Source organism: Clinocottus analis, unplaced genomic scaffold (genome assembly GCF_023055335.1).
Source record: "Clinocottus analis isolate CAN_PGR_092001 unplaced genomic scaffold, fCliAna1.0.p SCAF_6, whole genome shotgun sequence".
NCBI classification, from domain to species: domain Eukaryota; kingdom Metazoa; phylum Chordata; class Actinopteri; order Perciformes; family Cottidae; genus Clinocottus; species Clinocottus analis.
The window spans coordinates 5929315-5953665 of record NW_027176218.1 but is presented as its reverse complement, the minus strand read 5'-3'; the positions used below and the strand labels follow the sequence as shown (position 1 = coordinate 5953665).

Sequence of the window (24351 nt, the reverse complement as noted above, 5' to 3'; positions counted from 1 at the left end):
GCGTGTGTGTGTTGTTGATGGGCGGGATCAGGGTCTTAGTTCTTAGTTTAAAAAAAAAAAAAAGCCGAGGAGAGGTCGCGACCGTCCCTATGGGCCTCTTGCTGTAATTCATGTAAATTCCCTTAAGACCCCGGCCGCTTTTGTTTTCCTCATAGTCGGATCAGATGCCTGTGTCAACAATGCAGCTTGATCATGAAACACACGAAACAAATAAAAAAAGTCTTTAATGGTGAAACGCCTTCACCCAGCTCCTTGTGACAGTCAACCAGATACCTCGAGTTATCTCCTCGAGTTACCTCGAGATAGTCTTGCAATGTGAGTCCTCAGCGTTACTGTGCCGCAATGAGTTCAGTCAGAGTTGTGAACAAGGCCAAAATGAATACAGACATGAACGACAAGGACAACATTGAGAAATTACCAGAGAACAGTGCCGTTCATGGCCGATATCAGGGTTATTGTCACGGTTTAAACACTTGATCGAGGATCACATTTAAACAATTGCTGATTCGATGCGACCTAAAAGAAATGTTTGGAGTAGTCAAACACACAAGCGTTGAAAATGACCTGTAGGATTAGGAATGCATGAGGAGAAAAACTTAAAACGGGCAAAATCATCTATACTTGTCTGAAGTACTTCCCCCCGCCCTGCCTCGATAGCCTTGTGAACCCAGCCCTCATTCTCTCCTTGAGCCAATCATATTTCACTCCCATTCACATGTCTGAATAGGACATTCGAAAGGAGTCCTCACCACGGACACCCACTGATAGACAAATGTGCACGCACACACACACACACACACACACACACACACACACACACAAGCAGCGTGCAGCTCTAGTTAGGAGGGCTTGGTCTAGACCGCAGCATGAACTTTGTTCTGTTAAAAGTTGCCATTGAAATATGAAGTTGCCATTGAAATATTGTTATTCTATTGGTGTTGTTACAAAGAGCAGGGAGGGCGGCGGTCCTATCTCAGTGTGAGTCTGAAGGAGCAATGGGCCGGCGGGGTTCGCCCAGTGTCTCTGCTCAACAGAGTCAGTGTGCAGAAATAATGCCCATTAGACTTGGTCAATCACGCCCCTCACTCAATGAAATATGGCCCTTTCTCTCGTTTCATACCATAATGCATACACCTCACCGCTATCCATCATCCCGCCCCAAGATGTCTGCCACTATGAATGCTTTTATTTATGATACATTTTTAAAAATGAAAGGCTTCTCATGCGGTGGGGTTAGATGCTGCGATAGCTTAACGCGATGAGTTATGTACGCATAGAAAAGTGGTTCATTAGGGAATTAAGGTGGAATTCCAGCGCAGAGGTTTCTGGTCTCTTGACCACCAGCGAAGCGCCGACGCTCTCCAGGCTGATGGTTTCATCACGGTAAGTGGGAGGAAATTATATACTCGCAGTAGCACGCAACAATAACCATGTTGTGAAGCCATTGAACTGGTCCCACTGGGGCAGACAGAATTCATATGCCTCTGTAGGATTATTAAGTGGCTATTCCCAAACCTGCAAGGAGCACCACGCAAGTGGAAACAATTGAGCAATGGTTGAAGCAGTAGTGCAATATTTTACCTCAAGGTAGGGTTCTTGTGTTTTTTAAAGTTTCACGCAACAAAACGCAATGTGTGTATCCTTGAGGCTCAAACAAATGTGTGAAATGTATTTCCTTCCTCACTAAATATTATCAAACCCAACACCTCCATTTTTTATTTGCTTGCGGTCTTCTTCTTCCCTGCTTTGACTGGCACATTGCTGTATAATTTAGTGTGGTACCGCCATCCCCAGATCAGTGTGAAAACCTTGGCAGAAATGTGTATTTCTTTCATGCGTAAACAAGAAAAAAGAACGCCCACTCAAAGGAAATCAGCTCCATACAGCTACTAGAGGTCTTAAACTTCATAAAAACCTTTTGGTAAAAGCACATTTAACATGACTGATGTTGTGTGAACATGTTGTTGAAGCACAATTATGCAATTATGCAATTGAAATATTGGATATTTAGGTATTTGGTCAAAAATATGATTTCCTCCATATTGTCCAACCCCATCTGGTTCCCTACCTAGAGGTTGGGGACCACAAAAAGGTCACAAGACAAATGTGAAAGGTTGTGAGACATTGAAAAGATAAGATTCTGTTTAACAATTTTTTGTATTTCATAAGCTCATTGTATGTTTTTCGATGTAAAAAAAACTAACTAGTCTGTCAAATCTAAGTAGTGAAATATACAGTTCTTTACCTCCTGAAGTAAACATGAAGTACTTAGATACTTCCCACCACTGCAACGGAGAGAGAAAAAGTGTTAAAGTTTTTTAGATACTGCCGACTAAATCATTGTTCAGTTGGATGGACAATGTGCTTTGAGGGAGATAATGTTACATTTTCTGTGCTTTTGTAATGAAGAGGAGCATTATTTAGGGCCGGACCCAGAGAATAGTGACTCTTTCAAAGGGACAGCTCCCACCATTGTTGCCCTCTGCAACCATAGCTAACGGACGTCAAAAGAACTTTTCCCCATCTATTCTTTTAAAACGGGTTGCTCTAACACTGGTGAGGAGTCGGCAGTAAATGAGCTTCCCCTCTCGGAGTCGATGAGATTAGATTGCATGGGGACATCTGTTGAGTGTAGGTGCACTTTCTCTGGCTTCTCACTGTATGGGAAAGGAAGTCCTCACGATGTGCCCTGAGGCTTTTTCCTTTTTATTCATGTGGCTTTTCTGGTTTTACTCCACCCTCCATTGAGCATCCAGAAAGCTGCATTGACTCAAGCACAATCAGTGCAGCTGACAGTTCTGCTGGTGTACACTGGGTGCCATTCGATTTAACATGCAATTACAGTGTCAATGTTGCTTTTATGCTCTGCCAAATTCATATCGCAGCAGGATGTTCTGCTCTGTCATCTCCTCATCCTGCTGACAGTCGCGTCTGATACGAAACAAATAACTTGTCGAATATTTAATGCGTCTGTACAAATGTGTGTGTGTGTGTGTGTGTGTGTTTTTTTTTTTTAAAAACCCACCCGGTAACTTTGTGGGTTCTAGTAGCTCTTCATGTGATACCAGGAAATGTTTAACCTCTATTGTGGAGAGACAAAAGGTTGTTTTAATCCCCCTGTGAGAAGGGAGGGAGGGTCAGGGGAGGGACGTGGGATGAGGGGAGGAGGGTTTGTGGGTGTGTCGGAGAGGGTGAGGGTGAGGAGGGGGGGAGTTTGTGAGGGAATCAGCTCGTCTCTCTTTACTGTCACTCAGTCCCAGCAGACGCATCGAGGAATACACAGCCTCTGGGATTATGTCAACTGAACCGTGCTCTCACACAGCGACTGCACACACCGAGGGGACTTATTCTTATTGACTCGTATACCGACCTAAAGGTGATGTACTCTCGCTTTTGTTAATGGCTGTTTTATGACATATGGTCACCTGTTGTGTGGGGAGGGCAGCTTGTGATGCTTGTGACAGTCTGCAAGCAATAGTCCATGTCCAAAGGATTTATTGTTTGAATTTAGAAGTTTGCTTGCTTCTCCTGAACAAATGCAACTAGTGAAAGTTTCTACTGCCCAAACATTTAATTATCAATCTCATCATCAACAATTTTGATGATCAAGTAATTGTTTGTTATTTATTTATATACACATCAAATTTGAAGATTTGCTGCTCTTCTGTCTTTTTATAACATGGTAATTTAAACATTTTTACTTTTGGTCATCTAAAACAAGACATTTGAGTGTTTTAGCTTTAGCGTTCAGAACTGTGATCTCACTGTTTGAATCGATTAGTGCTGAAGCAATTAGTTGATTGACAGACAATTTTGTCAGCAATTCATTTTATCATTGATTAATCAGTCATAATTTTAGTCATTATTTCAAGCCAAAGCACTGCCAAACATACCTTAAACTTTTTTTAAGTTGTGAGGTTTTGCTGCTTTTGTTTGTCTCATGTGATTGTACATTGAATATATTTGTGTTAGAGTTCAGTTTGGGCTCAAGGAAAGTGTTCCAGATATTTTTCCCATTTTTTTTCCTACACACCAAACAATGAATCCATTAGGAAAACACAGTTCCAGCCCGAGATGTTTCCCAAAATGTTGGTTAAAACAGCAAATCCCGTTGTTTTTTGTCCGCCAACTAAAGCCTTTTGCTTATTGACAGGTTAGGATGTGAGGGTATTTCTTACAGTATGGTACATTTTTGGTGAGATATCCTCTGACAATCAACTAGGTTATTAACATTTTCATAGATAGTTTTCACTTTTCCAGCACTCGCGTAATAACACATCTTTATATTGTATAGTTTATTCTGCTGAATCTCATCTTGTCTTTAGTGTAATGGCATAAAAGCCGATCTCCACTTCTGTGAGCCGTGTCCCGCGATGTTAAGTCATCATAGGGGAAGAGAGACTGTGTTCCGGCTGTAATTATTTCTCCTCTCTTTGGCGGTAATGATGCTTCATCGGGAGAGCGGTATCTTCTGCAGCCATATTCTGCCTCTCATTAGGCAAGAGTCTAAAATTAAACCCACAGGCCGCCATGCTGGTGCTGCTGAGCCCCCTTCCCTTGTCTGAGGACATGCACACGCGCATGCACACACGCACACACACACACACACAGCCTGCAGGAGACATCAAACTGACTCTCATTAGAGAAATGTGTGACACTTCACTACCTTTGCCCGTTGTCTCAAGCGGAGGACATCTCACTTTACTGGACAATCACATGTTGCGTAATGTGACTAATGGAAACGTAAACTCTCTCTCCAGAGACCTGTTTACATTTGTTTTTCCCACGTCTGTCGAGCAGCATTGCAGTGAAGTAACGCTGTGTTAAATGAAATGAACAGCATTCATTCAACTACGTGTTTGCATAGTCGCATAACACATTACGTAAACGATACACTCATAATTTCTTAATAAATGAATACTTCATAATGAAACTCTACTATTTTGAAGCTACGTGCAGCCTTTTTGGGGCACTTGGGGGCAGCACAATCAGCTGTAACACTTATGTAGTATGGCATTAACAAATGGTTGCTTCTGTACGCTACGTAGCAACATTATTATTGATTTGGAGTTGTAGCTGATAATGAATGTTACTCCAATATATAGTCTCTACTTATAGTCCCACACTTTTTGGTAAATATCTCTTTTGTCACTAAATGTTATATTCAACAGCTAGTAGCCAATTTTGTCTGTGTGACATCTGCTGTTCGTCAGGTAATGTGCAGTGGATATATCTGACTTTTTTTGTTGTTGCTTAAAAACAGCAGCTAGAAATGAGTCTGCTGCGAGCAGTGAGAGTGAGCCTAACAGTAAAGTGGGCTATAAAACCAAAACAGGCATGTGAAAGGTACTAAAAGCCCTCGGTCGAGCTCAGAGGAACTGCAGAGTCGGGGGAAATTCTCTGTGGGTCCATCACCATTAGCGAGCCCCTTCACATTCATTTGATCAGGTGTGAACATCAAAATATTCCTTAGCGCAGCTTTAAGTTTCAGGACACACAGATCCTCTGTTTATTTCCTGTTGCGTCTAATCGTTTCTCCCTGTAAAGCGCTGGTGTGCTTTCTATATTCATGAAAGATTCAGCTGTCTGTTCTGTTTGTCGGCACTTGTGACACGAGAGCGCTCCCCAAGGTTTTGAGGCCACCGCGTGTCTCTTGCTGTGTGGTGTTTTGTAGTCCTGCTCGACTGTCGGCATCCAAGCTCAAAGCTTGTTGTTTCCCCCTCTTCTCATCACCATGGCAGCCAAGCCGGACTGAGCTCGGCTCGCCTCTGTGGTGTCGAAGAGCTGAGGTGGCGTGGCGGGATGGCTGGTGCGATGTCATGGGGGGGGGGGGGGGAGAGGCCGCTTTTGATAGGATCAGCCCGTCAGTTCATTCAAACAGGATGTGGAAAGGTCATTTTGTTGTTGTGTTTTATTCATGGAGCTCAGCTGTAATCAGATGTTTCACTGCCATCTATGCATAGCGAGGCAGAAATCATCCTGTATAAGAGCTGAACTGTAGTTCTGTGCACAGGTACAGTGTCAGCACAGGTGTCAGCAATGATGTGAGGCTGTGAGTGAATAGCATGTCAGTGGTTTATAAATCTGGGTCAGGAGCCTTTCAAATTCAGGTGTGTGGGAAGTCCAGATGTTCTGTTGTAATATTCTGTTTGAAGTAATATGTTATTGTCTACGGCTTTCAGGTTTTCTGAATCCTTGTATATTACACAACAGTTTGGAGAGTTTTTCAGAATAACATTAAGAAACACACCCGATGTTTTTTAGATCAGTATACAGTGTGCAGATGCTGCAGAATTGGATCCTGGCTGGTGAGACCAAACGGGGAACTTGGAAGAAAACAACCACATCTGTTATTTGTGTGAAACATAATTTAAACCTGTAGTTTCGCAACAGTATCTGGGTAGCGGTGCAGAAAGCAGTGTCCCAATTTAACCGGGTGAAAACTGCGCCGCCTCTCAATGGGGCTTCCACACACTCTTATGTGGAGCAGCACACTGAAGTCGATAAGCCTTTGCTAGAAATAAATTGGATTGCTTCTTCAATCATTTTGCCCATCGATTCCGATATGTGTGTCTGTGTTCACTGTGACAGTGTTTGAGGAGAGGTGAGGATCAGGCATGCAATAAAGAAGGGAAGGATTTAGTAGGAAGGTAGGGGAGAGAGTAGATATAATATAAGGAGATTATTAGAGAGGAGGAGGGGGAAAAGGACAGGATAGGTTAAGAGAGGACATTGGAGCCTTTTGTGGGCCGTGACCTTGTGTGAAGAGATAATCGGAAAGGAGAAGAAAAAGAAAAAGGACATTATAGATCAGAATAGATTACCCAAGTCTTTTCTGAACCTCCCAAATTCAGATCAGAGCAAGGAGTTGTCATGTGAAATACACTGTGGTACTTTCTACTGAAAATAAGATCCTCCATATATCATTTATTACTTTCTGCATGGGGGGTTCTTAATCTAAAGGCTGAAAATCTCTGGGAAGAAGGAATTTAAGGAGAGCATTTGATTCCAACATCTGCATATTATGCGACTCCGTGTGGGATCCCGAACGTAAGGTGCCGACACTAAAAGAAGGGAGGAGATGAGAATATAGCTATGATATCAGGGAGATGAGACTAGAGCAGACAAAGGGAGGAGATGTGTCCTCTTCCAGCTCTTGGCAACAGGCTTCTGTGTCCATCAGTTTAGATTACACACATAGAAAATCCATGTTCACACGTTGCACAGCTTGGATGATTGCTTTCTTTTTACCATCAAAACTAGTCACAGTTGGAAGTGATTTAAGTACATTTCCAAAGAGTCAACACACTCAAGGATTATTACGCTTAAAAAGAAAAGAAAATAGAGAAGTGATTTTGAGTCCTGGTGTGTAATCTTTGATTTAGCAGGAGACTTTCAATACGACAAGGATCTTAGCAGATTGTAATAAAACCAAACATGGATGAGTAGGCTCATTGTGAACTCAAATTGATGCACTGGTTGTTGGAAAATATGATTACTGTTGCCGTGACCAAACTTATACCGCAGAAATAAAGATTATATTTTCTCTGCTTGGTTGTTCCCATAAAAGGAGAGCAGAGAAATCTGAGTTTGTGAGTACTCAAATGTTTTGTTCTCTCCCATTTTTGTTTCACCAGATTGAAGAAAACCACAGAAGAAGAAGCAGATAACTAGCCAGGGAGGAGGGGAGAGGGGATTTGAGTTTCTGCGGTAAGTTGGAAACATTTTCGTCAGGCTTTGAATCCATTCTTTTTTTTTTCTCAAGACTTTTATTTTTCACCAACACTATCATTTTCCATAACAGTGTGAACTTCCTGCCTCTCTGAATCAAACGCTCTTGTTCTTCTCAAAGGCATTTCCCCTCCCATAGGATGTGAACACACACAAATGTCAGTCTGTTCGCCATGCCTGGCAAGCGTCCCCAGTCCAAATATCTTCATCTCTGCTCCTGCCAGAGTGTGGATGTATTAATATTAACACTCTCTGTGGAGCTCCTCGGTCCCTGAACGGCTTCCACCGCTACATCTCTTTCTCTTTCGCTCTCTGTTGTGATGCCTGTTCTTTTGCTCCGGCTGGACAGCAAAGGTCACCGCTCGCTGGACTGGCATTCGTCCACTGGCAAAGTGTCTTTTTGTGTCTGCCTCCATTTTGGCAGCCGGGTTTGGCATTGAATACAAAACCGAAAAAAAAAAAAACAGTTTTCAAGTGTCTAACAGTCTGTTTGATGCCTATGGTTGTCAAGGTAACGCACCCTCTCATCCTCACCCACTGCTGTGACAGTGGGCGTCGATACGTAGTAAATCACAAAATAGCACTTTAGAGCCTATATTACATGCCTAGTGCCTCTCTCCTATTGACACGTAATGTGTCGTAATGGAGCACGCAGAAGTGGGAAAAGTGGCATTTTCACAATTAAGAGCTAAGGTAGCTCCCTAAAAGCAGAAGGTCTCCACGTGCATTAGAGCCCAGAGAATTGACCCACAGCTCACACAAGGTTGTTGTTTTTTTTCTTCCCCAATGACCCCTAGTAACCTTTGGCTCGTCCCCTCCTTCAGTAGTACGGAAAGTGTATCTGTGATTCAGCGGGGAGTTGATCTAATGCTCTGTGAGCGGAGGTGACACGGTGTGATGTGTGTCCACCGCCCAGTGGAGTGTGAAGGAAGGATCCCGCCTCTGCCGGGAGGGTGAGGCGGCACGCACGGCCCGGCGGAGAGTTAAGGGACTCTGACGGCTCGGTGCTCATCTACCTCTGCTGTTGGTGCCACTATGCGCTTGTTTTATTTTTGGCGATGGGTATTGGCCCGCTCTCTCTCAGTTTATCCATTCATGCGCCCATTTCAATCTTTCGCTTCGCCTCTGCCTATCTGTCAGTCTGTTTGTCACTGAATCGCTCATTCTTTCCGTTTCTCTCGCGTCATCCCACTGTGGCGGTCGGTTGTTGTTGTGAATGTGTGCGGCGGGCCAGAGAGGCTGAGTCCACATTTTTTTTCAATGGCCGAGTCATAGAGGGCCACACTTAGGAGCTGCAGACCGAATTTGCGGTTTGAAACTCAGCGAGGCGTGAAGCGTCCATTGTGAGCAGCAGCATTCAGGTCCCAGGCCCTTCAATAGAAGGCTGCAGAGGGTTCTGTTTCCCTCCATAGTGCCGGTTTCTCTCACGTGGCCGCCAGGGAGTGTGGTGTTATCGTTTGTGTGTTTTAATGCCAAGTGGGGGAAGTTGGGGAAAAAAGATTGGGTAGCGGCCAATCAGAGCTTGGCCTCTATAGACATAGCTATGATATTGGTAACTCTACATGACTGTGACTTTTGATTGATTACATAACCCAGTCTTTTCATACACTGTGCAGTCAGAAGCGTTTGTGAATTGATGCATTTTCTATCTGACTCTGACTCTACTGTGAGGTGAAAGTGCTGACTCCAGCATTTGACATATTGGATGAAGAGAAGGATGCTTAGCCCTTTTTTAAAGCCTCAATTTTGGTGCTGCAGGACGACAATCTTCAACACACAGACATGGCAACCGAGGAGCTTTATGGCTAAACTCCATCTCCATGTCCATCTGACCTCAGGCCAGCTCATCATGTGTTTCACTTGCTCGAGACCAGACTGAAGGCAAAAAGCCCCTGAAACCAGCAAGAAGTGCGGATGGCTGCAGTACAGGCCTGGCAGAGCAACCACAGTGGAGATGCCAATCCTCTAATGTCTAAAGGTTTTAGAACCCAGTCATTTTCTGCAAAGGATTTGCTACCAAATACTAAATATGATAAAATACCTTTTGAGAAAATATATTGAGTGTATTGCTTAGAGTTTAAGAACGTCAACGGCATCTCATTTCCCTTCTTTGCCCTTAAAACACTTAAAAAAATATATTAATTATGACTTGGATGTCATTTGTTTGAGTTTTTCACCCCATCATTCGTGTTACTAATGATAACTTTATACTCTCTCAAATAAGTTTGGCAAACTAAGGGGTTTGCTTGAACTTGTTTTTTTTCTCCCTGTTTAAGTTGTCTAGTTATAAAGCTTAGAATTGGCACTTTATTGTTTTAAAATCAATGCACCGGAGAACAGAGAGTCTTAACACTCACTTCAGAACAAACACCTTGTACCACACAGTTAGTTTTTCAGTGGCTGAGTTGCTTATTCAAAACAGGAAGGACTTCCAGCCGACCCTCTCACAGTAACCTTCTTTCCATAAACGCCAGCGTACATGTGGACATTGTCGTCGGTGAAGGTTAGAAAGCCTTGATATTACGCAGCAGCGTTGTGAGACCAGACAAGCTGCAGATGAGTAAAGGGATTCACCCGCAGAGGGTCCTTGGGCAGCTCCGAGTATACGCGGTTTCAGATGAACGCTTTGATATTTCTTCGGTACCACTTTTAGAAGCCTGACAATTCTCCGACGGTTCTCTATGTCAACAGTCCTGTCGGCACGTTACGTGCAAGAGCTTCTCTCAAGAGAGTGTGTGAGAAATGGGCTGTGCGGATGTGATTGAGTGGACGTCTGTGTGTGTATTTTAGTGTCTCGGCGGCCGCATGAGAAGCAGAGGCGGGGAGGTGCAGGGAGACACAGTGGAAGTGTCAAAAAGAAGGACATGAATAAACAGATAGATGAATAGATGGATACAAAGACTGGGGGGGAGAGAAAACGTCTGGGTGATGGGAAAGAGGTTCGTGAGGCCCCTCCTCGAGGGCTTCTGCATCTTTCAGGCTTGTGGAGAAAGCCGGCTTCATGCTCAGCTGACTCACAAACTGTTCAGAAGACAGCCCGGAGAGTCTGAGGAGACACCGTTCTATATCCGGCTCTGCATCTCCTTCTTTCTTTTTCCAACTCCTCTCACCTACTCAACCTTCCTCCAGGCCCCGTTCTACCGTCACTGCACTCTCTGTGCAATTATCTGCTCCAGTCCTTTCTTGCACTGATGAATGTATCCATCCTAACTCCTCTACGTTTTCGGGCTGTACCTGAATCACATGTTTTGATTCTAATTGGATTTGACTGCTCATTATGAATATCAAACTATTAATTCACACTATCGATCAGAAAATCCACTGGCATGATGTTTAGTGAGGATTTCAACCACATTAAAGTAGTCAAATTTGCCCACTTCTGTAATGTGGGTGTGACTTTTTTGTTGTTGCCATTTTTATCACAAGTCATGGATAACCAGTGTGTTTTATTCTTAGTGTTTACTAGGGTTTGTTTAAAAGTCCTTCGCAGATCTAGCCTCCAAAAAATAAGAAAGAACAACGACGGCTCTGTCGGGATATTTCTGTTGTCTGTTTGTCTGGTTCATGATTGTGTAGTCCCTGCACCTGTGCTGCCCTCATTGTTTCCACCTGTGCCTCGTTACCTGCCTCTTATATTTAAACTAGTCACAGTTTTTTGTTTCCTGCGGCTTCAAGTCTTTATGCTAAGCTAAGTTAATTATCTCCTGGCTCTAGCTCCGTATTTAGCGTACAGACATGAGAGTGGTATCAATCTTCTCATCTAACTCTCGGCAGAAAATGGCCAATAAGCATATTTTCACATTTTATTAACTATTGTTGGAAAGAGTGATCCAAGAAACTGGATTTCTTACAGGAAAAAAAACGATGTTCAAACAGAATACTTGTCTGGCCAGAGATGATAGATTTGTTTTTTTTAAGAGAGAAAGTAGAGCATGTAGTCTACTCTCCTAGTGATTTAATTTTTTTATAGCAACAAAGCGATGAAAATAGAGGCCACGTTATATTCAAGCTACATATGGTTCCAAACCCTAAGCATCTTAAAGCAAGCAATCTTTTTTTGGGCACACATTAATTGCCCATCCTGCATTTTCTATCTCAAAGTACAGGGTTGTAAAGAAACTCGGCATGATTAAAACTATTTTTTTGTTTCATCTTTTTTTCCTTGATATGCCTCTGAATCCTTCTTCACACAGTCGACGAAGTATGGGCGGAGCTTCAGGACCAAGAAGATTGTCCTTACGCCATCACACGCTGGTGGCGTCTCTCGCTTTGAGGGGCCCTCGAAGAAACCACATGATTTATGTGGCTGTTAGGCGCGGGTCCTGGTCCAAGGCCAAATCTATCCGCTCATCAATATAAACAGCCTGCTCTGCGGGTGTTGCGGTGGAATACAAATGGATGAATTTAGATGTAACCCCTCGCTCACCTGCATCTCAGCCAATTCTAATGAGACATCCCTCTCTTTACCTACTGAGAGAGATAGTAAAGGAATAAGATGAATATGTGAGCACACTGAAATAACGAGCTTTACACTGTAGTAGTTTGTCTCTGCGCTCGCTCAATTACATCAAACCTCTATCTCCCAATCTTGAATTTTCTTCTGTTAATAGATTTCAGTAGGACTGTAAAAAAAAAATGTAATTGCAATTATTTTGACTGATATTGGTATTATGATATGATCTGCAATCTTAGATGAAATGATCATTTTTATATTCATACATTACATTTGACATTTTATATACTTCTTATTCTCATCTTCTTTGAAAGATAAATGTTATTAGTGTTATCTTTTTCTGTAATGCTTTCCACTATTTTTGCATTTGTTCAGATTCATGGTCTTCTCTTTATCAGATTCCTAGTTTAAACAAAACTTTTAACGATTTTCAGCATTTTACAGTAAAGTTCTGTTTGAATTAACCACCAAATAGGTTTGGTTTCTTTAGTTAAATAAAAATAATAATACATTAAATCATGTCTGCACACCAACACCCAGACACTGTACATCAGCACTCGTATCAAACATTTCAAAAGATGCCCTGCTCTTAAATGATTGTATGAAAGTGTACGCCTGTATTTGAGTCCTACTGTTTAATGCTAAATTTAGGTGACCATAAAAGCATCTATTCATTCGTCATGTGTAGACAGTGGAGGGTGAGGTCGTTCCAGCAGCGCTACGGTAGCCTTATCGTTTATGGCAGTAATTCATTCCTCTGTCATGTTTGACCCTGAGGCCACAAACACACTGAAACACCCCTGGTCTCCCTCCCTGGAGGCGAGTCACACATACATGGTCCAGCGACGCTGCTCAACCTCCCAGTTCCGTCCTTTCTATATACACACCCGTGAGCGATAGGCAGTCAGATAAACCTCAACCAAAAGCCTCACCCAGCCATTATCCAACACTCAGCAGGTACTTCTCCTGCATTAGCGACCAGTCTCATCCCGTCAAACGCAGACATAGGACAGAGGCTGTTAGCGGAAGCCGGGTCCGCTGTTAGTGTTAAACGGGAGCCATGTTTCCTCCGGAATCACCATTTGACAAATGAGGGCTGATGGAGCAGTTCTTGGCGGGGCCATTATTTCTGACGGGGGCCCGCCGATCTGTAAGGATGGAGCACTGTTTGTCTGAGCTGCGACACCTTCCGGGCCCAACACCAAACCCACTCGAAACCCACTCTACACACGCGACACATGATGGATGTAAAAGGCAAAAATCTCTAAGCTATAAACACCAGGAAACGTTCTCTTTCAGTTTAAGTCTCTGGTGAGTTTTCACATCTCGTCTTCGCATTACTTAAAAAGGGAGTTTTGCAACACATAAAGGGACTTTCTTTAAGAGAAAGCTAAGTCCTTCATTAGTATCATTATTACTCATTAGCCAACATTTCAGTCATCCAGACCCATGAGACGGATGGAAACATGTTCACACTAAGCCTTGGTGAAGCACATCAGTCAGTCACCACCATGGGCTTTCCGTAGTATTCTTTAATCTTCACAATTCTCTCTTTAATTTCAGAAAAAAAACTGTGTTGAAAATAAAATGGGGTCATCCAATTACTTACTCGCAAAAAAAATACTTCCATTCACTTAAGGGAGATGTTATCTCTCCCCCTGTTATTTAATTTTTTGGTAAAATATCAAAAGTTTCTCTGCCTCAGAACTAGATCAAATTCCATCAGACGTCTGGATGGGGAAGATTTGAAATTTACATTTTCCTCGGTTCAAATATAGTCTGAGGAGTTTACTCGGGGCTATCTTTGATAAATTGTGCATCCCCCTGAGGTGTTTGTTGAGTTTAGCATATGAAAACCTGACTCGTAAAATAAGTGGCAATAGCTCAAGCCAGTGTAATCAAAGCTCATTCAGACTTGGCTGAAAGAGTTTGGATCAGTGCAGCTGGCACACACACACACTATTGTCACATTAAGCAGCATTTCTGCATGTGCGCATGATTCAGTTTTCATACACTAATTGGTTAGAGAAATGCTGTGTGCCTAGTTTTACTGCTTCGGTTCCAGCTTTAAAAATGTGTGTTGTTTTATTTTGTCACCAAATCTTATGACAAAAACATTTATAACAAAAACAATCTTTACACTTAAGATTTTTCCACAGAATAACCTAGTTTTTGTAAAAGAATAAAACATGAATGACCTGTGAAGTTTGACAGAAACTAGTATTACTGCTTCTACAGATGTCGGATCTGATATGAATGATAAGTAAATAGTTTAATTATTCAATTTTCTGATTATAATTGCTAACAATCATTTTGAGGCATTTATTCAGCCATACAAACTTAAACTGCTAATTGTACCTGCCAAACTTTTGATCACAACTACAATACAACTTTTTCAAAAGTACACTTTTTTTTGTCAACTAATACAAACTAAACAATGATGTGCAAAGATGGACGAATATACGTATTAATTATTGTCAAACTTCCCATGTCAGTGATCATAATAAACATATTTATAATGCATTATCTGCTTATGACACTTCCTAACTATATAAGTATCCATACATAATACTACTAAATAATACAATGCTACTTATAGCCTCAGAATAGTTTCTGGTCACTCATAGTCTTTTTTTTCCCAATGATTATGAATATTAAAATTTACATTGTTAGACTACATGATAACCTTTTTAATAATGTAATCATTGTAATGATGCATTATAATGCAATTATAAATTACTCTGAGTGGTCATTGTTTGCTTCATAGAAAGCCTTACTTAATTAATAACTTTTTTGCATGCATCCGCAAAATCCCAATTCTTTTCGCGAGTGAAACAGTATCTCCGCTGACCCAAACAATCTCCTCTTTACTCTCTGCCTGACCCTTTGCACTTATATGCAGTATTTTACATTTCACTTATGGTCTTTCTCCTCTAATCAAAACAAGTAATGAAACAATAAACACAGTAATCCAGTTATGTTTCAAAGTTTGATACTATTATTGAGTGAAAAACTGATAGATGCTTTGATAAGTCTCAATGAAAGTTTTCAGAACATTTTGCAATGGTTAACTCCTGATTGTGTCTTTCATTAAAAGAAATGCCGTGATTTGATTTTCTCACATTTTGAAAGGACCATTGTTTGTGTCCTCTATGTCTGAAATTGGATGGTGAGTCCTTTTAGAGAGCAGCGGAGGGGAAATGATTTGTATTCACCTGCCGTATCTGAAAGGAGCTGAGGAGGGGCTAAGAGAGGGGGCAACTACATAGTGCTTCCTTTATGTGATAATGGATTGCTCTGACATTCACACACATTGTGGTGTTTCTATCAGTCAATACTCACTAACTCGTGGGACGAATGGCACATTTTAAACAGATGCCATTAAAGGACTGTCTTGCGGAGATGCCACAGGTGACAGGGTTATGCGTTTCTGTCCTGTCTGAATACGTTGCACTAACATACAACATATGTCTTGTCAACATCCAGCCCTGCAAATGAATCCTTTTTTTTCTAATTTTCTTAATTTTTTTTTTTTTTTACGTAACAGCACTCTCTTTTATTGGCCCGGCCGGGCTACTGGATTCTTCTGTCAGCTGCACAAAGGAGACAAAGTGGAACCGGGGACGGGCGGTAATGAGCAACTCCTCTTACAGTGTTACATATGGACCGGCCTCGGTGTGGGGAAGCCTTCTGGAGACAATGGAGGGTTTTGAGAGGTCCTGAGCCCTCTGAAGCCCCTCTTTGATTGAGTTTCCTGGCACTGGGCTCCAGTGTTGGGGCTGATTGTGGAGATGGAGCTGTAGGTTTAGGGAGGGGGAGAGGACCCTCCTCTGCGCTGACCTTTCACAGACACAGGTGGGTTGGAGTGGAAGGGGCTTGAGGAGGAGGAGGAGGAGGAGGAGGAGGGGAGTGGCAGGAGAGGCCTATTGTGGCGCTCTGTGAATGTAGAGGTGGCACTCAACAACACTAGACCTTGCTACCTCTGTCCACCTGCTGAGGATTTTCTCACCAATACTTTAGCATTGGCAAAGTACATGTTCTGGAAACAGATTGTCCCAGCACACTGTAAGTCTTCAGGCTTTGTTATCTGATGTTGTAAGTAGATTTTTCGAGGTATACCGCCATGCAAGGACCTTATCTTTATTGCAATGTCGGTCTGTTGACATTAGTTGGTCGGTCCACCACTTTCATCCAGACCAAATATTTCAACAACTCTGTGATGGATTTCCAATGTCGTGTGTGCAGGCATTCATGGACCCTAGAGGATAAATCCAACTGGAATTTGGTGCTCACACGCGCCAGCAAGTTATCATTTTTGTGTCTCAGGGATTGTTACCTTGACAACTAATAGATGGATTGCTATGAAAGTGTGTCCATGATGCCCAAAGACCTTGATGATGGCCTGGTTTTTCCTGTAGCGCCATCATGAGGTTCACATTTGTCGTTTTGAGTGAAGCGTCTCAGTAATTGTCAACATGTCAAACTAAAATGACACAGATAAGCATTGTACCTGCTAAACAATGTTAGCATTGTTACTGTGAACTTGTTAGCAAGCTGATTTAAATTTAATGGACAGCTACATAGTGCTACTAGCAAGAGTCTAGACTTGTTTCGGACATTTCGATGTCTTTATCGCTTTAAAGAGTGCATGAAAGGTTTTTCCTTCATCGCTTATACTTGAAATTCCTCTGAGTCCTTTTCACACGGTGGATGAATTCCAGCATGCTGTTTAGTCCGATTACAAGTACCGACATGCCTTAGGGCAAATCAGAGGAGATGGTCCTCAATGAGACGAGACTTTGCTGCCTCTGTCCACCAACTACTTTCTCACTGGCAAACTACATGTTCTGGTAACCCGCAGTGGTAAAGGATCGTTCCAGCCCACTGTCAGGGTTCATGCTTTGTTGTCTGATGTTGTCGGCGGATGCTTTGCTCGACTGAATGGTACCGTACAAAGCGTAGACTACTAAATGATTCGTCCCTGCCTGCCTGCCTGCCTGTACTGTATCAGCACAATTCAAAATCCACCAGAACAGTGTTTATCATACAGTAGGGTTTTTTCCAGAAAGGCCCGGCTCCATTAACTGTTGACTCTGAGCAATCGCGCATTGACGCTGTTTCTTTGTGTTAACCCGGCTGACGTTGCCCGCAGGAGTTCGTTTGCTGCAAAACATCCCCGCTGCCAGATTTTGTGTGTCTGAGATGAACAATTCGTCCACTGCCTGTCTCACACACTCTTTTTTTTTTTTTTTTTTGCTGCGCCCCTAAGCTTTAAGTAAACTCCACATATTGGCCCCATCGTGAGAGACCCTTCACATGTGGAGTAAGCCATCCGGTGCGGACACGGTGGCAAACTGAGATTCTAATCATATCTCTTTTGTTAAGCTCAAAGGAGGTTGAGACGTTTTTTTTTTTCTTCGAGGCAGAGCAGATGCCAAGCGTACAGTTTCTCTTCGAGGATACCTATGACATGACAAGCGGGTCTGGACCTCTTTGTCCCTTTTCACTCCTTATTTGTCTGCGTTTGACGAGAGGGTTGACAACTTTTTGTCAGCATGGAGATCTGAGGACAGGAGGGGATTGCCATGGAAACAAAGTGCAGTGTTGAGTGTCTGCTCTGCTGAAAGCTGTATGGAGTGGCCCTATATTTAGCTAGAAAATATGTTCCTGTAGTTTCTGAACTGTGTACGGATTATATTGTACAACTACAACAACTATTTTGTCTCTCATTCCACGTATGCATGGGTGTTTCTGTTTGCCGTCTCAAAGGATTTGCTTGTCTTCCCACACCAGATTGGTTTTATGTTGATTACTTTCTCAAAGCTGTTATGTTTCTGTATCTAAAGTGTGTTTTGTGACGTTGTATGCCGAGGATTTTGAGAGTCCTTTTAGCTATTCAGGAAGCCAGTCGGCATGCATTCCACCCACTCTCCTGCATTCGCTCATGATAATGAACCTCTGCTCAGCATATGAATGGCTTCACCCATAACACACTTATGTGGCAGGCCTAGCGTACTCGAGCTCCATCTTGAATTGTCTGACGCCCCGCACTGACCCAAAAACTCTGTGAACACACACAAACAAGGAGGAGGCAAATGGTTGGAAGCAAGTATGAATTAATATTCACAAAATACATGAGTAGGACAGCTTGGCAATATCGAAACATCCTCTTTTTAAGGATTAATTATAGCGTTGGGATCATCTATCTGATAAAGGTCAAGTTCAAATCCACAGTTCTTCTCATCTAATTTAAATAAACGCTTTATAAAAGTGCCTCCACTCACTTAATACTCCAGTAATGAGCTGCAGTAGAAGTCAGGTGTCACACAAGCGTACAAATGCACTTTGGGGACTTAACTTTTGCAACCTTGCTGCCTTATTAGCTAATCATTTATAGCTTTTGCTACATTGTGATTGTGAGGTGGTGGGCATATTGAAAGACCTCCAATTTGCCACCAACAAATATCCTCAGGAGAAAGAGAAGGCCTCGTACACCCATTTAGTCTCCACAAAGCTCTCAGAGGGAGTGCCTGTCTGATGTGAGGACGTGACTCACTGACTATATGTCATATTTAGCTGGTCTGCAGTGATAAGATGAAAGCAAAACGCCCTTCGGTACCATTCAGGTTGAACAGGCAGGGATTTCCTCCTTCACAGAGCCGTCCCATCTCGCGGCGCTGCTTCCATCTGCATGCTAAAGAGGAGCTCCCTCTCAGAAGTGCCGGCGCCGGCAGTGATTAGCATTTGGGCAGAGGGGACAGAGAGCAAATCCCGGAGTGTTTTTGGCGTGTACATGCAGGAAGCTTAGTGAATGCCAATGTGCGGTGCTCTGTGAAAGGAGGAGGCCCAAACAAATTGCCGGACACGTTGCATTAGCAGCAGATGTCCATTCGCATTAAGAGTCGTGGTCGATTGATAGCTGGCGGAGAAGTACACTATATCAAACAGAACAAGATATCTTTAAAAGGCTACTCCAGAGATGTACTATTGCACTTCCATCAAGTTTATTGAGAATTATCGAAATGTGTGCAGGAAAAGACAACATCCTGACTTTTACTTCCTGGTATGGGTCAGGCTTAAAAAATGTCCCACAATGATTTTTCCATCAAACTCTCCCTGCCTGTTGAAAGCCTGCATTTTTCTCTCCACGTTTGTTTTCCCTGTCTGTATCACATGTTTTCTGTTCAAAACATGGAGCCATCAGACCCAAACCAAGGTTTAAATATATGGTCTTTTAATACATCATAGGTGAACGTCTTTTAGTAGGAATTGTACAAATAGTGTGGATCAGATGTCCATGTATTAAAACTGGTTTTATCTTGCAGTATTCATCTAACTAAACCGAAAGGAAAAGGGCATATTCGCTGTGTAGCAGATCTTCTCTTCAGTGTCCGGCATTGAACGGGGCAGATGAAAGGGCCACGGCGTGTTTTTGAGCTGTGCAGTCTCCCTGAACAACAGGACCCCAATTCATATGTTAACCACACCAATTATTTGCATACGGTCCCCCAATTATAAAAGCTAATGAGAAGATTATGGGAAACGCACGCTGAAGCCGGCCCGCGGAATTTAGCATTGTGATCCTGTCGCTGCAGATCCAAGGCCTGTGAGAGGTATTAGTCAAAGCCAATGAACATTTAGCCTCATACATCATGGTTGTAATTCATATCAGTGCTAATAATGCCTAATGTCAACGTCATTAGCTCTGAATCCGTAGCAGAGCAATTAAAGACTGTAAAACAAGTAATGCTCCTTTCAGTTTCTGTTTTAAAAAAAGACTTCCAGAGGACTATTTACATTATATTCCAATCTAATATAGGATTGTGACTTTCCGAACCCGACCAAATGAAGGCCTTTCTCACTATCTTCTCCATCTCCACCTTTCAAGCGACCGCCCGCTCCCTTATAGATGCTTAATGGCACAAAGAAATGGGCACGCAGCCCTGGGGTGAATACCATGCAGTGACATCCTGAGCTGCAGCCGGCAGCCTCGGAAAAATAAACTCTTCCAACCGTATCCGTTTTCTCATCACCACCTTCCTGAATGCGAGCCATTCTCATCATTATAGCCACACATTCAGCCGTCTGTAGGGGAACCCTGCTGCTCCATTAAGGCCATACCAAGGCTCACAAACCCCTGATTTCATGAGCCATCAATACCGCTGATTATAGGAGTTAATTAGGGTGCTTGGCATGAGAGAAGGACTTTTTCTCTCATCATAGATGTACAAACTGTACACAGTACTGATGCAACAGAGGTGATTCTGTCAGTGTTGCAGTATTTCATCACTATTGTTCGGCAAAGACGATGGCAATCTCTTCCCGAGTGGTTAGCATATGGAGTAGTATTATCCATTGCTGTAAGCAAAATTCAATTGGGCTTTTTACCCCTACTGATTGCTATTCATTTACACGTGGTGTGCTTCGGTTCTCAGAGCTCGTGCCCCTTTCAGCTCCATCTGTGTGCTTAGACATGTTCTGACCCCTCACATTCTGCAGCCAGCGTGCATACATATGCTGCTTGTGTGCGTGTGCGTGTGTGTGTGTATGTGTGTGTGTATGTTGCTGCAATGTACTACGTCTCTGACATGTGCACAAAACCAATTAGTTTTGGGATGGTGAAGTAGCTGGCCATGGAAAAAATGACAATGGAGTAATTGAAGAGGCTGGCTGAATGAGTGACCAGACAGCTCAATGCAGCTTTTAGTGTTTTCTCCACGGACGAAATGAACAGAGAGAAAACCAAGTCCTGAGTGAAGGTGGTCTTATGTAGTTCCAGACAGTAATTAACATTGGAGAATTTCATTTTGCTGATTTCTATTGAACAACCAGTCGGGTTATGTTGTGGTATTTAAAGGTCCTGAATGGTGGTTTTTCATGCATTAGTTCATTTTGTACAAATCTAATTCCCCTTACATCACAGCTTACCATTTTGCAAACCATGCTGTTTTGTTTCAGGATGTTTTTCCAAACAATCCAGGCAGCCATTGACTGGCACCACCAGGCGGCAGACGAGCCCGGTTAGCAACCAGCTGGTGAACATAGTGATGCATTTAGCAGCTACGGAGCCAGATTATTCCCTCAGTAGATAGTGGAGAACAAAAACACAGCTTAAAGGAGGGTGACTGTCATTCATCAGGTGGCCAGACTTCAAATGCATGATAATGTTGCTTTGCATGTGCTTAGTGTGTACATAAGCAACAATTTGTGCATCCTATCAACTTGAATGGTGATTTGTCTGAATGGCCAAAACATTAGTTGAAGAAGTTAGGAGTTTAAACTTGTCAATAGTCCTTTGTTGCAGTTCTCATCTTTAGGTACTGTTGTTCGAGCCTGATCGAGGCCCAACCTACAAGTGGTGTAAGCAAATGCTTCTCCACACATTCAGTTGTTTAAAACAGACAGTAGCTCTGTTTATCGTCTTCTTGGCCTCCATATATTTTGAAAACTATCTTAAATTCCTCGCTGTAAGTGTCCGTACCAACCCGCAATGTTTCTTTCTGAGAGACCATTTCCTGTTCGATTTTATCAGCAGTCTGACAGTTTTTGGCACAGCACTCCAAAACACTACTGTGTTTTTTATCTCGGCCTCTGCAGTCCTCTGCCCAAGTGAGCTTTATTGACTTTGGCTTTTCCCGTTCCGTCAGCACAAGATGCATAGAAAGTTCAACAATTGCGATGGATATTTTCTGATTGCGTGTCCCCTCAAATAATTGTATATCCCAATAAGAAGTGGGCTTCAAGATTCAGAAAACACTCTGTATGCGAGCGTCTGCCTCATGCTACATCGGTAAAGTGAAGGTCTTAGAATTAGGAACCTGCATACTCCACTACTCAATTTAAATAGAGTGAGGTCTGGCTGTTTTTAATCATTCATTTGCTCGCTGTTCAGGCAGTGTCAGTAGTTTCAGGCCCTGGTGGTTAGTTTCACGTCCTAAGAGCCCCACTTGAGTTTCCACTGTTGTCCTGCTGTGAGAGGGATGTAAAGGGTTTGTCTCGTATCACTGCAGCTCACAGGGATAATTATAGCACACATACACACAAATGAATACAGGCACACTCATATACAGTGTGCACATACACGCTGACCTGCTTGGGCTGAGCTGCTACACCTCATTAAATTGGGAAATGAATCCTGGATGAAGCCCTGGCTCTTTTCCAGATAGGAATCACCAGGCTTTCAAGGATTCTCCATAAAATGTATAATTAACACATTTATTCTCTGGCTGTCGCATGCTGGCCTTCTGCATTTTTTTCACGTCACCTGTGACTGTGGACTGCCAAGTTCAGGCTTTTTTTTAAAATGTCTTGTTTACAAATTATAGCAATCTCAACAGCTTCTTACATCAACAAAATTAATTTGGCACTGAGAAATTATAACAATACAATTCTTAACTAATCACTATGAGTGAATTTTGCATAAATGACATCTGGTGGTAAATCACAAACACATTGCAAATTGAAATTAAACATTGTTGACAAAAGTGTGTTGCAGGTTTTCTGCTTAGAGCCTGTGCAAGCAGCTCTCCTTCCCTGCAGCCCATTAGCTTGATGAAATTGCCCCCTCGCTTCCCTCCCTGGATCTTTTAATGTCAAACAGCAGTGCTATTGGCTGCCCAAGGCGTATAAAACACGCCTTCCCCGGAGAGGTGTAGTGGGAGCCGGGGGCAGCAGGCGTTAGCCTTGGTCTCTTCCCATGACACCAGACGCCGGTGCCGAATCACGACCGTAGGGCAGCACTAACAAATACATCAGATCCCCAAGGAGAACCGGGCCCGGGTCTGATTGCCTCGCCTCTGGACCCAGACCCCCCCCCCCACCTCATCTGCAGCCCTGACCCGCCCCAAACCCAAAGGCAGGAGAGCAGCACACAGCCAGCGCCACTATTAATGGGGCTCGATTTGATTCTTTCATACAGTAACCGGCATTAGTATCTTAAAATGTGACAGTGCGCTTTTGTGATAACGCAGCAAATTAGTCTGCCTGAGCTCCAAATTAAGCTGTGATGTTTTAATACTGTGGCAGCGGATGCCCGGGGAAAGACAGGCAGGGGGGAATAAAGATAAAAACAGGTCAAGCTGCAGATTTTAAAAGACAGAAAACGACTGCTCCTAAATTCCATTTCAACCTTTTTTTTTCTGGTCATTTGCGAGCTGCGCTCACATTCACAGGAAAATAATGAATTATACTGCTCTTTTCTTTGTGACAGTCCTGAATTATGCAGATGAATATGATTTAAATTGAGCAAAGTCATTTTGACCCAGGAGTTATGATTATTCGCTGAAGCTGGGGGGTCACGCTGGTTTTGATGACCCTGGCGGTGATTATTTCAATATTAGCATTTTGCTTTCATTCCAGCTTTGTCTCTCACAAATAATTGCTGCTGGTTGGATGAAGTAGGGATTCGGCAACACTGAGCTGCCTGGCAACAAGAGAACAATTTCAAACCTGGTAGGTTCAATACAGTACAGACATGCTTGTTTCCAGTCTATTTCCAGTCCATCCCCACTGGTGTTGCGATGGAGGCATAGTTAGGTTATATTATCTAACAAAGGAAAAGAAAATCTTCTGTCTATTAACAGTTAATCAATAGACAATTAGCCTTCCACCATTTGGTTCACCTTGCTTGAACCTGAACAACCTGTTGAACTTTAACATCCGTCCTCATTGAGGGGTGTCGACTAAGATGTCAGAGATCTGAGATCTGTTTCCCACTACGACTATCTTTGTAAAAAGAATAATGGTTCGTTGTCTGAAATCTGACCTCATTTCGGATCGGTTTGCTGCGGGCTCAGTCAGCCAGTCAGTCAGTCGGTCAATCAAACTGATAAAGCTGAGAGGGAAATAGAAAGTAAAGTCCCTGTGTCTTGTCCCATGACATGTCATCTGCCGGCTGATGTGATCGATATGGCAGAGAGGCCTAATGGCACCAATGGCCACGGCGGTGATTAGCCGAGCAAAGTGAGCCCGTGTGAGCCGCGTCGGTCTGCATTGGAGTGCACTAGATCAAAAAGATAGCTTCCAGCAAACTGCACTGCATGGCAACTAACATTGATCTGCGGCCAGAGCTATATGTGTCTCTCTCTATCTCTCTCTCTCTCTTTCTCTCTCTCTCTCTCTCTCTTTCTCTCTCTCACTCTCTCTCCCTCTCCCTCTCCCTCCATGAG

General features: G+C 42.9%; 1 protein-coding gene across 22 annotated transcripts in view; it reads left to right on the top strand.

Moving 5' to 3' along the window:
- Positions 1 to 24351, top strand: part of LOC137804100 (neuronal cell adhesion molecule-like) — a 69332-nt gene that overhangs the window by 21603 nt on the left and 23378 nt on the right. For 19 of the 22 annotated variants that reach the window (XM_068603102.1, XM_068603108.1, XM_068603103.1 and 16 more), the window contains exon 2: positions 7638 to 7710. The gene's annotated coding sequence lies outside the window, so the exon portion shown is untranslated. Of the gene's footprint in view, positions 1 to 3268; positions 3377 to 7637; positions 7711 to 23542; positions 23636 to 24351 lie in introns of those variants that run through there. The other 3 variants (XM_068603093.1, XM_068603092.1, XM_068603091.1) reach the window with 3 other exon arrangements.